Source organism: Caretta caretta, chromosome 3 (assembly GCF_965140235.1).
Source record: "Caretta caretta isolate rCarCar2 chromosome 3, rCarCar1.hap1, whole genome shotgun sequence".
NCBI lineage: Eukaryota > Metazoa > Chordata > Testudines > Cheloniidae > Caretta > Caretta caretta.
Genome location: NC_134208.1, coordinates 200,525,404 through 200,535,918, shown reverse-complemented (window position 1 = coordinate 200,535,918; position 10,515 = coordinate 200,525,404). Strand labels below are relative to the sequence as shown.

At 42.0% G+C, this 10,515-nt stretch overlaps 1 long non-coding RNA gene across 1 annotated transcript; it reads right to left on the bottom strand.

The window, feature by feature from the left end:
• Window positions 1-1,798: 1,798 nt before the first annotated feature.
• LOC142071656 (uncharacterized) lies at window positions 1,799-9,216 on the bottom strand. Its single transcript, XR_012667876.1, has 2 exons — window positions 8,581-9,216; window positions 1,799-2,680 (listed from the first exon to the last, which is right to left on the bottom strand). It is a non-coding gene; the product is annotated as an uncharacterized LOC142071656 (long non-coding RNA).
• Window positions 9,217-10,515: the final 1,299 nt, after the last annotated feature.

Below are 10,515 nucleotides of genomic sequence, written 5' to 3'. Positions count from 1 at the left end.
GTATTAACAAAAAGAACAGGAGTACTTGTGGCACCTTAGAGACTAACAAATTTATTAGAGCATAAGCTTTCGTGGGCTACAGCCCACTTTATCGGATGCATGGAATGGGACATATAGTAAGAAGATATATATATATATATATACACACACACACACACACACACACATATGGGGTCTAATTCACCATTGCCCTGCACTTTGTGTGGTCATCTACACCTGTGCAAACTGAGTGTAAAGCACTCCCAATTCAGTTTGGTACTGGTTTACACCCATGTTGCACTGGAGTGAGTGGCTACACAAGGAGCAAGTGTAACACACTGGTCATTGTGTGGTACAAGTGCCCGAGCCGCAGAGGTTGTGAGCCTGCTGCTGCTCTAAGCTAGCAAGCCTGGTTCGTTAACTCATGCTTTTAGCTCTGGAAATCTCCAGTTCAATCCCAGATGGCAGCTGTCACACAAGGCCATGGTGAATTTCCTGATCTAAAGCCGACTGATGTCCATGGAAAGGCTCCTATTTGGATCAGGCCCATGATACTTTTGAAAAGTGCTGGACAGACAGGTCTGGAGACCACTGTCTGCTGAAGGACAGATACAGTATGGGCATGTGACAGGGTACCCAGGTGCAGCTGGACTGTGGGATTGCTGAGCCCTCTGTCCCAACAACCTGGCCTGGCCCTCACACTGTGTTGCTGATGTCAAGTTACAAACTTCTGGCAGGTACTGCACTTAGGCCTTGACTACACTACAGGGTTTTGTCAGAAAAAAGTTATGCCGCTTTAATTAAAGCACTGTTGCGTGTCTACACTATGCTCCTTGTGTTGGCAGAGCGTATCCCTGCTAACAGCTGTGGCATCGACACAGAGAGCCATGCACTGTGGGTAGCTATCCCACTGTGCAACTGCCCGCAGGGTGCTTTGGGAAGGGTTTGCAATGCCTTGTGGGGCAGGTACAGCGTCACATGATGCAGGTGTCTCAATCCCATCCTTCCATGGGCATCCTACTAGACTGCCAGCTGCTTTTCAACTGTGTGGGGGAGAATGTGTGGGGGAGAAATAGAAACAGTGTGTGTGTGTGCGCACGCATATGCATGTGGTCTCTTTAATTTCAGACAGCAGCCGGAGCAACCAATCCTGAGGCAGGGGGAGGGAGACACGCCCTCCCCCCCATCATTCCCTAGCTCTGCACAGGTCTTCTCCCACCCCACCCCACCCCCGACCCCCAGCAGCAGCCCACTCTGCCTGCTTGCCAATTCCACACGGAAGGTTCTGTGAGCTTGGAAAGGTGAGGAGCACATGCCTGCATAGCTTGATGCAGGGCAGCAGAGTTCAAAACCGTGAGCTGAGCGGCCACCGGAGGCCAGTTATGTTGGCATAAACTACAGCGTCTACACTGATACTTCATCTCTTTAACTTTGCTGGGAAAAGCACTATGCCTTTCATCAAGGCGTTTTACTTTGGCAGCAAAACAGCAGAGTTTTGCCATCAACAGTAGCTTTGTAGTGTGTATACCTCCACTGTTTTGTCAGCAAAACCATAGAGACAAGGCCTTACATAGCTATTCACAGGCAGGGACACACACAGCTGAGTTACATGAATGTTCTCCCAGCCACTCATGAACCAACAATAGAGAGGTTTCAGCCAATTCCCCCCAACTTCCCAGAACTGTACCATCCTGCTTTGATCAGAAGCCTGGCCAGCATAAGTTCATTAACCATTTCGCCTCTCCCTCTATATGGGGTGGACGTACGCTAGATTCTGTAAACTGAGCTGATTTCCCCCAAGCACTTCAAGCAAAACACATTGTTTTAGGGAAAACATAAAAACAGGTTTATTAACTACAGAAAGATAGATTGTAAGTGATTATAAATAGCAGACAGATTAGCATTGGGTACTTAAGAAACACAAGTAAATATGCAGTCTAAGTTCTACAGACTAAACCGGATTGGATTCAAGCAGGGTCTCACCCCAACAGATGGTTCAAACAGGTTACAGATCCTCCATACACAGACTAGACTCCCTTTTCCAGCCTGGGACCACCCTTCCACAGTTCAAAGTATTTATCCTGCAGATGTTCCTCCAGGTGTTGAGTTGGGGCAGGAGAGAGACCAAGCGATGATGTCACTTCCCCTCTTTTATATTTTCTTCCAGCTTTCTGGAAAGATCTTTGCTGTGACCTGGGGATCAGTCAGTCCCCATTGGTCAGTCAGTCTCCATTGCCTACATGCCCTCTCTGAGAAGTCTCTGGGATGGCCAGAGTTGGGAGAGTGGATTCCCTTTAATGGCCCAGCAGCACACACATCTGGCTGGTCCTTTGTTGCAATTGAAACATTGATTGTGGGCATCTCCCAAACTCACACTGTATTTCAGTAACGCATAGAGCAATGCTTCATATCTTCACCTATAATGACAGCACATACAATCAGACAGGACATAAATGTTCAACAGATCGAGACATTTCAGATGATACCTCACAAGGCATACTTCATACAAAACTTATCATAATATCACCATGGTGATTATGAGGGTTCCAGGGTGCTACTTTGAGGCGCAGACTGTCACAGGGCAGTAGCAGGATAAGCTACCCTGGTGCGGTCCCATCAAAGTGCTTCATCCTGGGTGGTAGGTTCCATCTTCATGCCCATTCAGCCATTGTCCTCTCTGCTGAGAGGCATTCATCGGTGCCTGTTGTGATGGAGATTTCTGTTACGTAGTCAGAAAATAAGCTCTGCTCCTACCCTGAACAACCAATCCCCATGTTATAGAATGCAGCTGTTATGGGCACTGACTTGCTTTGGAATAGCAATTGACATGGTATTTCCACAGTTTCCTATTCCTTCCGTCACTTGAAGTTTGCAAAATCAAGGCTGGATTAAATTGGTCTAGATGGATATTCTGCTGCCATTTCTTATTATTCTCTACTCTGGCTGTACAATCTTGTTATGCCAGACATGTTCCATCTTTGTATGTTATACGAGATTTCCACCCAAATGATCCCAGCTGCTGTAAATACCCCATAAGAGTGCCGTGATCCTGCCACAAGCAAATAGCCTTTTTAAAGAGGGGTGTGGAGAAAGGGCATCTTAGTGGGTATGGCACCAGAAGGGGAGTCAGGGAATCTGCGTTCTATCCCCAGCACTGCCACAAACATCTTATGTAACCTTGGTCAAGTCACTTTCCCAATAAATGGCATAGGTTCCCCATTGTTGGGGAAAAAAAAACAATTAGCCTTTTTTTTTTTTTTTTTAGGTGCTTGATTTGATTTTAGGATTTTACAGAATTTTAGATGTAGAGTTTAATTTACACAGGCATTTTTTATTGGCGTACAGAAATACAGCTCGAGCTGGGTGCCTCTGGAGAGGAACCCCGCGCCTCAGAAATTGCAAGCAATTATACCCTTTACAGTTGGTAACACCACCCTCGCCCATGTCCAAAGTTCAATTCTTTAATTTGAGTAGGGGTCTCTGCTTTTATTTATTGGACAGTTTTGTTGCCGAATGGACAGACCGTTGCCGGGTGCTGGATTTGCTCCGGGAGACAGTTAGTCCTATTTTTTATTTATTTATTTATTTTTAGTGATAACGGGCAGTCTCAACTGGTTTTGAAGCTGCTTTTTTTAGCATTTCTCTCAGGTCAGCTTGACCTTGGCCTAAGGCTTCAATTACTTTAATTACTTATGCTAAATTAGTAACTTATGCTAAGTTATAAGAACAAACTTATTAAACATTCATATAAAATAGCATATAAGCACTTTTTTATAACAGTCCCCCCTTTGGTTTTGTAGGCATCCCTGCCTACTTATGCTACAATTTACTTTGCATGAGCACTTTGCAATAGCCTTGAAAAGAATGAATTAACATATTTTGCAAAAGATTTTTAATATGCGACACTGCACAACATAATATTAGTACAATTAATACAGGAAGGAAAATTTTAAGTAATAAACTGAACAAACCACTAAGCCATGATGATAAACCCCACCCTGAAAACAGAGAGTTTGCAACCAATTGCTTTCAGGGGCGGTGTAGGCAGCTTGTGCGCCGACTCGGGCATGGGCCTCTGCCCGTACCAATTTTTTTTTTTTTTATAGACTTTATAGCTACTATTATTTACATACATATAACAACGGGACCCAGTGAGAGCGCAGACCCCTCCCTGGGATACTAAAAGATAGTTTAAGGCCAACCTGTTTTGGAAGGAATAAGTTTTGAGTTGTTGCACTTTTTTATTTAATGTTTTTATTGCTGATTTTAAACCACTAATTGAGTTTTTTAATTTTAAGGCAATCTTTTTAAGTACTATTTGAAGTTTTACGGTGTAACGGCCTATGCATGTTATGGCTGGCCCTGTTAGTAGTGGTACTATTCCCAGAATGGGACACCCTATGAGCTTTTCTGTTGTGAGGGGATTTTTTGTGTTGCCCTTTAACGCAGCATTTAGCCGTTGAAGAGTTCTCACCCCCCCCCCCCCCCGTGATTTAATAGGGGTATTCCGGATGTTTTTAATTTTGCTTTTAGGTAAGGTAGTAGTAATATAAAGATGGGGAATTCCATAGGCTATATAACAGCTACTAGTCCAGTTAGCTGGTAACACTTTATAAGCTTTTTGGCCACACACAAAATAATGACCCTGTAGGGCCTAATAAGGACTGGCTTTTAGGGGAATTCCTGCAATGTTTAACGCTGCTTTCCCGAACAGCTTATATGCTTCCAATGGGGCTTTCCATTTTCCTTGTTGACTACGGGTAGGGGTGTTTTTGATTGTACCATTTAAATTACACTTTTTATAGGGACTACTGCAAACTTACCATTAGCCTGATATATTAGAGACATTAACCGAATGACAAGTTATACCTGTTTGACTTTTTATTGTGGAGAGGTTATTTGCAAGAGTCTCTCCGAAAGGGGAAGAATTACTACTTTTACATTGCTGGCTTTTACCCTTGGTTTTTATTTAATACTTATTTGCTCACTGAGTGATAACACAAACTTTTTTTTTTTTTTTTTTTTTTTATTATTAACAGGACGCGCGCACCGGTCAGATTGATTTCGGGTAAAACAAAATACTCCCTTAGTTAGTATTGCAATTGAATATTCCCGATCCTGAGAGGTGGCTTGCTGTAAAGACGTTTTATTCCAAAAGGGTGAGTCTGTTCGATTAAGAGGGTTAGGGTCCCTACCAACGGGACCCCTGACCTAAATATGTGGGGGTATGAATATAAATTTAACATTGTGTTTGATTTACTCCCTGTTTTATGGCACAGGTTAAATTTAAAAAGCTATTGCCCTCCCATCCTTGGGAATAGGGAGAGGAAGCCCCAGGCAAACCATACCAAGGTTGGCCTTTTTTTTAATACCATATAAAAACCACCACCACCAATGTAAGTTTAATAAACAGGAACACAAGAAGTCCTGGTGGGCTGTGAAGGTCCCAATAACTGGAAAGCTTAGTCCATGGGTTGGTAGTGGAGTTTATTCGTGAAGTGGCTCGTCCGATGGCTTGTCAGGGTTAGGTGGGGGTCCCAGCGCTAACTTAATGTAGCCATGATGGATTCAGGAACCTTTACCTGCAAAGGAGTGGTGGCAGATGGTGGGAGTAATGTTTGTGGCTGTAAGGCGTTTTTGGTATTCATGCTTGCCCACAAGCACCGATTCCAGCCCCTGGAATAAACCCACCCGCCGCTTCACTCCACATTCCCAAGAATACATTCCGCAATTTTTTTTTGGCCAATGTACAATGCTTTGTTTTTGCCACCAAGGCCAATTTTTAATGTCTTTTGCAGTCAGGGATTCTTGGATTTTGGTGGTTTTAGCAGAGCAGGCGTTCCTTTATTTTTTTGGGGTGGGGAGGGAACAGTCATGGTTTTGCATTATACAGGGAAAAGGTTACTAGCATGTTACCCTGTCGTGCTTTGGTTTTTTTAGCAAATACTGAATGCAGGTTAGTTCCATCAGTGGACAAGGGAGAGGTTACTAGCACTTTACCTTGTTTTTTCCCCTGCTGTCCAAAAGGAGGAAAGAAAAAACCCAGAAGGAGGGACAGGCTGATCAGTAGTCGAAGTGAAGTCATTTTAAGACGGAGGGGTCTTTTTGCAGTAAGAAGCATGGGTCCAGGCAGTCAGTCCTTGGCACTTTACAGTGGTGTTGGTAGTTAGCAGGATTTAATAAGGGCTTTTTTAGCATGGAGCCAAAGTAGTTTTTTGTTGATGGACCTTTATGTAGACCCTGTTATTTGGTTTTAACAAATGGCAGGTTTGCTTAGGATTTTTGGAGCAGGATTTTTTTTTACCTGTAAATACAGAAACCTAACACATTTTATTAATGTCTGGCAGTGTTTTGCAGATTTTACAGCTGCTTGGGCACATTTAAGCCCCCCTCTTTTTTGGCTGTCAGCCAAATTTTAGCTGTAAGTAGTGTCCTTGGGCAGGCCAGCGCCTTATTTTTGGACCGAGCCTGCCAGCTACAGTGTTGAATTAACTTGTTTTTTTGTTTTTGTTTTTTGGCTTTTATTAACCTGCAAAGGAAATTTTTACTTTTTATTTCTACACTTTTGTTTAAAAATGAACACATATATATTGCCCATTATACAGCACTTTAGTTTTATTGTTTAATGTATGCCACATACACCCTTCTAGGAAAATGACTTTATTACGATGAAGCTTTGGAGCAACAAGCCAGGACAAGAACACCCACTTTTGAAGAGTCCACTTGGTACAACCTCTGGTGTTTAATAGCTTTTTTTTTTCCCCCTAACCCTCTGGCTAGAAATTTGAGGTAGCCAGAAGGATCCCATGTATAATATGGGGAGTAGGTTAACCTTTCATGTCCTTGCTTCCAAAGACTGTTGGTGTGCAAATTTTAACAACAAAATTTTTTTTAATTAAAAGATTGGCCAGTGATTTTTTTTTTTATTTAAGCAAATGTATTAAACTTTAGCATATTACTTTTTTTTAAATATTATTTAACATTTTGCATTTTAAGTTGAATAAAACAAGTATTTGCATTTTGATTTAACCCTTCTATTTAGTTTTAAACACAGCAATTTTGGCCACAAGACAAACACAAGACAGAACACAGAATATAATTCCTATTGTGCCAGTAAATTCATGATATGTTGAATTACTTTTTAGCTGGCAATTAGTTTTTCCTGATTTTTTGAAAGACAAAAAAAAACAACAACAACAACATAGATTTACCCCTTCTGGGCAATCAGTCATTGCTTAAAATATTTTTTTTATATATATATATATAAAATACCCTTGTTAATTGCAGGCAAAACACAGGAATTACACATTTTTTGGTATTTGTTTTATAGGCAGCCCAAGTTACAGTGGCTTTTACCTTATTAGTTAGGTAATTTACATTAAAACAAAAATGTTTTTTGGCTTGCTTTTGGATTTACAGCTTAAAGATTTTTACTTTAAAAAGGGCACAATAAAACTTTACCAGATTTTTGATTGCCTTTTACTTTTAACTCCTGCTGTTAAATACACAGCGACCTGAAAAGGAAGACACACCACTATTGTTGCCCTTTGGAGCCTAATACGGTATTAATTAAGTAGCACTGTATAATTGCATTCCTTTGGAAAAGGACCCATTTTTCTTAAAATGACCGCAAAGAAACCAAGATATTTTTTTTTTTAGTATTTTATAAAGTTGAATTGCTTAATTTTTTTTTAGCAACTACAGAGTTATTTTTAAATTACTTGCTTGTTTTTTAAAACGACACCTAATTAACTTAGATTTTACCATTTTAAGCGTTATTTTGGGATTTACTTTTTTTTTTTATTATGCCTTTTAAGTTTTCAACCTGTTTTTTAATTTTTGTATTTGTTGCCTGCCCGCTTGGGCCCGATCCTGGTTTTTTTTTCAGAACTGTTTCTTTTATGAGCACCAGCTTTGTTCCACTACCAATTTAACAAGGAGGGCAGGCTTCTTAACTAGCCCCCCGGCCCTTTTGATCTCTTTTTTAAAATATTTTTACTTACAAGGGCTACCCGAGTCCTCCCGCATGAGGCTTGTCACCTGGACAGAACGCACGGCCAACTGGCAAGCAAGGAGGTGACGGGCATAAGTCAGAAAGCCGAGGGTAAGCCGGAGGAGGGGCAGAAGCAGGCATAGCACTGAGCGGGGCTGGAGACCCCTGAGATGAATAAAGAAAAGGAGGAGGAAAGAGGATGTCCTTTCACACGCGCATAAGCCCAGTTGTTCCATACATACCAATAATTCATCTGTTTAGGAAACCTATCTTTCAATTGTTGGCATAAAAAGGTTTTGATTTACAAAAATCAAGTCCCTACACCTGGCCATCGCTCCGCAGGATTACCGCCGTTGGTTAAAAGCGACCAGTCCTCCTGACACAGCTGTACCAGCTTCTTTTTCCCTAGCCCCTTGGTACCATCAATCCTTCTCCATTTTCCAGCACTTTGGACAAGGGCGTCCCCTTTTCCACGCCCGAAGAATTACCCATTCTATATTTTTTTTTTTGGGCTGCGCTTTATGCTGATCAGGCCATGCACCCTTCCCAAGTGCACTGTAACCAGAAACCAGAATTCGGAATTTAGAATGTGGGAATTTAAGACTCACCCTTCGGTGCCTCCTGTTGCCAAAGATCCCAGGTGAATTCACCTGTTGGCGCCAAGTGGACGTTTGGAGGCAAGAGGCCTCGACGATGGTCGCCTAGAGTCCTGCCGCGGTCGCCAAACTGTTAGGGGAAAAAAAAACAATTAGCCCTTTCTTTCCCCCCTCTAGGCGCTTAATTCAACTCTAGGATCCCACAGAATTCTAGATTCAGAGTCCAATCTACACGGGCATCTTTTATTGGTGTACAGAAATACAGCTCGAGCTGGGTGCCTCTGGAGAGGAACCCCGCCCCTCAGAAATTGCAAGCAATTATATCCTCGACAGTTGGTAACACCGCCCTCGCCCATGTCCAAAATCCAATCCCCTAATTTGAGTAGGGGTCTCTGCTTTTTCCCATTGGACAGTTTTGTTGCTGAGTGGACAGTCCGTTGCCGGGTGCTGGATTTGCTCCGGGAGACAGTCAGTCCTACTCCTTGCATTCTCTCTTATTTTCATTGATAACGGGCAGTCTCAACTGGTTTTGAAGCTGCTTCTTCAGCATTCCTCTCAGGTCAGCTTGACCTCGGCCTAAGGTTCAACTACTTTAATTACTTATGCTAAGTTATAAGAACAAACTTATTAAACATTCATATAAAAGAGCATATAAGCACTTTTTTATAACACCCATCTACAAAAAAAAAAATAAAAATGGGGAGAACAAATACTTCGCTTCTCCAAGGGGGCGCTGCAAGGCTTGATTGGGATTTGTGAAGTGCTAAGAGATCCTTTGTTAATAGGCACAATAGAAGTGCATCCTATTAAATTAGCAGCATACATATTAGGACCATTTTTTTAAAATTCTATATTTGCTCATGAACAGTGTCAAATTAAAAGCTACAAGAATCTTTTTATCTGCAAAAGTGATGCTATATTAGCAACAGCAGCTTCTCCTAGCTGATCTGCTAACATAATTATTAGTAGTAGAACTGAAATAACACGTAGGGGATCCAGTCATGGATCAAAGCCCCACCGTGTATAGGCACTGTACACATCGATAACAAAAAAGATAAGCTCTTTGGGGTGGGGCCTACAAGATACACATAAGATGAATAAAATATCTCAACCCTGATCTGGACAGATCACCTTTAAAAATGAGAAAGAAATTCAGCCTGCTATTCAGCCCTTTAATTGAGATGGATAATAAGGATTTCAACTGCGGTGTGTGCTCTGTCTTTATGTCAGGAACTTGCATGGCCCCATTGTGAGGCACTCTGATCCTACAGCAATCTGCAAAGCATTTACCCTCAGAATCTGCCTGTTAGGCAGGGCAATCCTATTATCCGCATTGTACAGATGGGAACCTGAAACAGAGAGACTAAGTAACTTCCCCAAGGTCATACAGGTAATCGGTGGCGGAGCAGTTTTGTGATGCAAATACTTGCCTATTCAGAATGAAGATCATCAGATCATTTCACCTGGGCCACTGAACACTTATCAGAATGCAACATATATTTTAGCTGCTGCTATTGTTTCATTAGCCAACATTTATATTATGGTAGCACCTAAAGGCCAAACCAGATTGTGCTGCTTGTGCTAGGTACAGTTCAAACATATAGGAGAGCTTCTCCTGTCGGCGTAGTTAATCCACCTCCCTCAAAGGCGGTAGTTATGTTGAGGGGAGAAACTCTCCCATCAACATAGTGCTGTCTAAGTGGGTGGTTAGGTCAGTATAACTATGTTTCTTGGAAGGGGTGTGGATTTTTCACACCCCTGAGCATTGGAGTTATAGCGATATTGGTCTGTAATGTAGACCTGGCCTTAGCCAATCAGGGGTGGCGATCACAACTGGCCACGCCCTAGCCTTTCTCAGATTGCCATTGGTTGTGAGTCTTACAGCAAAGGAGAGTTCTGAAGAATATCAACATGATTCATCTTTTCTCTTCCAGGCCATATTTTAAA